Here is a 4724-nt window from a genome sequence, read left to right as displayed (position 1 = left end):
AGAACGAGTACACATTGAATGGAATGTGGAATAAGTAATGTGGTCCGAGAGTGGATAATATGGAAAGACAAGAGTTCGTTATAGAAACTGTATTTTGTGACTATTTGTAAATGACTGTTTTATGTCAAGAATGCTGGAGAAGCATTTTGACCGTCTTGAGGATTAAGGTCATGAAGACCGAACTGATAAAGTTGCAACTGCTGACGGAGAGTCAATGGAGGACGTCTCGCGTAGCAAGGTCGATCGAGGTCTTGACCAGCCTCGGTTCGATTTAAATGGTGAGCTTCCGGTACGGTGGATGAGGGACCAAGGAAGCGGCCTATGAGTGAAGCGCTAGGTCACCTGCGAAGGATCCTAGAGGGTGCTGACCATACGGTGCTCGGGCTCTGGGTTGCCGAAGATACCCACACGTGCGTCGTGGAAGATATTGGAACAAGGAGTAAGAGTTGTTTTCTGAAACCGGGCATGGATCTAGTTGATTGACCTTGCTGGTCCTCAACGGATGAGTCCATGGCTCTTTTATATGGATCTGTGGGTTGATCTAGCTGATCTTCCACGGAGATTCCATTCTATTATATGAATATATTGCCGGTTACTATGAGCTAGGAACTATGGAAAAGGCCCCTGAGAGAACAGGTGGTGAGCGTTCTGGTTGCCAATGATGCCATAAGTACACCGATGAAAGAATGACTAGAAATAAGGATTCAACCAGAGACTTTGAGGATTGTCATCAGTGACATAATGGCTTTATTAAAGGATTGTTTTAAAGGTAGTTGATGCTAAGAAAAAGGCAATTTCATATTGGGTGTGTAAGTGGTGTGACTAGTTTTATGTTTGCATGAACTTCCGGCTAGGGGGCCTTAGAACTCTTTTCCTTGGTACCCGGGACAAAACCTAACCAAATTCTTAATTGGATCCCATCACTACAGTGGTTGGGTGGTTGGCTAACCCATGGGATCGGATGGGGTTAGGCTGGACTGATGGATCCATAAATCGAGACTCAATTTCTGTTATTACGATAGATGAAGTAAGTCCCGGATAGTAATTGTTCTATGGATAGGAATCAACGGCTGCGCCTCTTGATGGGAAAAAAAGCGTTGATCCCAATGATCCAAGTGCAAGTTTCTTCCTTGATTTGATCGAGTATCTTTATAGGTGCAGTCGGATCAGTTTGATCACTAATGGTCTTGACTACGTTAGAGTAAAAAGTTATCCTGGAGAAATCGCCCGTGCTTTCCGGATAAGGGAAGTTTTTTCGGGTTCGGTTTTGGAAAAATCGACGAATTAGTCTTTTGTTCGGATATCCATGGACGAGGCCCCGAGTGTTGGACCCTGCCTCGCGCATGAAGTGCTACTTCCGCTACTAGTACCCCGAATCTGTTGCGCGGTGGGAACAGGGATCTTACAGTTGGTATCAGAGCAGGTTTTGAAAGCTAATAAAGATAATTAAATTCTTATCTGAAATTGGTAATAAGATTTCAGAAACAGCATTTTCATAATGTATTTTCATTCCGTAAGCTTCTTTAATGAAGAAATTTTAATCAAAGAAATTATTTTTATAGATGGAAGTTCCACATTTATCTGGTATTCCCGACCTCACCCAGTCTCAAGATATGATTGCATTTGCCTTCGAGCATCTCATCTCTTCCGCTTCGACTCAAACAAGCCGAGCAAGACTCGCACGCCATTTCGCGGATTTATATTTTCCTACCTCAGCGGAGAGAATACAACATAAGTGGTTTGCAGGGCAATATGTCCACGCCCATTGCAACCGCCGTACAATGCTGTGGCAGAATCCCTCATTGACTATGATCCTGTTAAAGCTGAAAATGGTGCGTGGTGTCATTCTATATCATTCGACACCTCGAAATTTCAGACTTTCGTGTCGAATTTATAGACTCCTTAGTCGATTTATCCCTAAGGAGAAAATAATAACTCCCTTCGCAGTTAGAGAACTTATGTAACAGGGCATGACTATGGCCCAGTACCGTCGTCTTATGCGTCTCTCGAGGAGATTTTGAATTTTGGAGCTGAGCCACTCTATGTACTTATTGCAACTTGTATATAAATATACAAATGTTTTTTTTTACGGACGATCGGATAAAGAAAAATCTATTTATCAAACTTAAGTCATAGATCTCCAATAAGATCAACTGAGGAGCCAATTATGTCAAAAGTTTATCAAGACGCACAAAAAGGTTGTAATTGTTTGATATAATTCATACGAATTGTTAATTCAAATTGAAATTCGTAAATTAGTAATTGGGTCTTCAATTGGAAGTACCACAATTGTATGGAACCCTGACTTGCTTGAGACCTAGACATGATGGTATTTACCTTATAGTTTCGAGTATCATGACTATCCGTATATACCGAGGGTATAACTGCAGCTCTTTACCGACAGTATATACGAGTAAATCTAAGACTTGAAATTATAAGCGTTAATGCTATCCAGATGATGATTTTGAATGTGGTTGATATGATTTTTAATTCTGTTTGGGAACTGATGAATTGATTTGGATTCTGATTGAAAAATGATGATCCTTGAAAATGGGTTGAAATGTAATAAGCTGAGCGAAACCACAATGTGGATGATTGGGATAAGTCCCTGTAATGATAAATGATGAAAATGATTCAGCAAATCACTATGAGATTAGTGGATTGTGTTGTCAAATTGCTACTGTTAATACTTGAGATGGTAGATCAAGTTAAGGGATGACAAATTGAGAACTTGCTTAACTTAAATTCCGTGGAGGAATGTTCAGAAGGAAATTTTTCGGTCTAATGGACCATTATCGTGTTAAAGATATGAATGATATGATATGAATGAATTGTTATTTAATGATGAGTTCTATATAAGGGATATTTATCTCCATATTCTGTTGGGTTGACCGGAATATAAGGAACCCCAGAATAAATTGGATCTTAAGCAAAAGAGTTGTCCTCTACTTGCGAGATGAGGACGTCTTGCACCTTTTAAGTGGGGTAGAATGTAAGATTCCTCTCCAGCCTTCGAGGTATACAGGAGTAAGAATCTCCCTTTTTGATCTTATAATTATTCCCTCTCTAAAATAAAAGAAAGATTCTGTTTAAAAGAGGAAGACCCTTTCCCTAGAATACTTCCCAGGAGTCACACCTGTTTTAAGGATTCAGAACAATGAGTTCAGAAGTGAGAATCGATGTTTTGGATATCAAGGTTTTGGTCTTCATTCGAGTACGGCCCAAAAGAAGTTCTTTATCTCTTGGGAAGTATAAGAAGTTATCTCCCAGATATTGTGGACCAAAGAAAGTAGGTGATTTAGCTTACGAACTTCTTTTATCTCCTCATCTCAAAGTTCTGAATGCCTTCTATAGAAAAATGTGCCAAACCCAAATCATGGAAAGACGGTAAAACTTCAGTGGCAAGTTACCGTTGGCTTCTAAGTTATGCTAGCTCCTTTACAGTAATCTTACTTCCATCGATCTCCTTTCTTTCTTAATCTCCTTCATGGCTTGGCAACAAGAATTAGTTTTATCCATGATGATTTCTCACCTTCAAGACGCAAGGGAGTCTGTGAAGAAAGATTTTATAGAACAGTATGAGCGCTCACTTTTCCCTCACTTGGGAACTTCTGTAGCGCAGACAAAATGGCGGACCTATCAAGACATAACTAGGGTAACACCCTGGGGTCAGCAACACTTTCGTAACAATGTCCGCTTGGCCATGGTTATTCAAGCTTTGGGTTTGGGTCCCCGATACTACTGCGTCATGAGATCAAGACATCTTGGGTTTTCTGAGCGGGTCTTCTTACTGGCGTTGTTTCTTCCTCATCAGAAGATATGCCTTTATCCCGTTTTTGGCTTGCCTCTCAGAGGTCCTTTTGTTAGAACACCTCATACCACTGAGATAGGTGCGGCAATAACCAACAGAATTATTCCCATAGATGAGTTACCTTATACATGCGCAGCTTGTGAGTGCTGCTTTTGTGATCATATGATGGACGGGCTTATGGAAGTGTAAAGAGTTCTTCTATCTTTACTGTATAAGTTCCGAGAATGAATAAAGTTTAAATCTTGTTCTTATCTTGAATCTTGCTCTCTTGAGACTTTTTTTTAATTGGTGGTTAATCTTAATTAAAAAATTCTCTCAGTCTCATACTTGTGCATCTTGCGAAATTATCCCTAGTTTGCGAGATGAGGGCATCTCGCGTTTTTCAAGTGGGAGAGAATGTAAGATTCCTCCCCAGCCTCTCAAAATGTCCAGCATCTTCCCCTGTAATCAATCCCTCTTCAGAAATATAAAATACTTGTTTCTAATTGTTTTAACCTAGAGAGAGAAAATATTCTAGAGAGATAATATTTAAATTTTTAATATTTTTGGATAGAAAATTATCTCATCTTATTAAAATAATTTCCCCTGAAACAGAAATTCAAAAAGAACTTTCCAATGTGCAATTGGAATTAATTGGAAATGGGTATAAAGGACCTTGGCTTAAGGGTCTAGATTTTAAGAAATTTTTGAATTATGGTCCAATTAAGGTTCCTATGGGCCAATAGCATCAATCCATGTGTAGGGAGGAGATAAATCCAATTTGTAAAAGAAGATACCCAAAAATGAGTAAATGCTCACATAAGATGAAGAGTTGAAAATGTACAAGGTTTATTAGTAAAAAACTATGAGCAATATTAAAAATATGAGATATTTTGGGTATCCAAAAATGAGTAAATGCTCACATAAGATGAAG

The sequence above is a fragment of the Cibotium barometz genome, chromosome 29 (assembly GCF_041138505.1).
Source record: "Cibotium barometz isolate CiBa-2024 chromosome 29, ASM4113850v1, whole genome shotgun sequence".
Lineage (NCBI taxonomy): Eukaryota > Viridiplantae > Streptophyta > Polypodiopsida > Cyatheales > Cibotiaceae > Cibotium > Cibotium barometz.
This window is presented reverse-complemented; position numbering follows the sequence as displayed.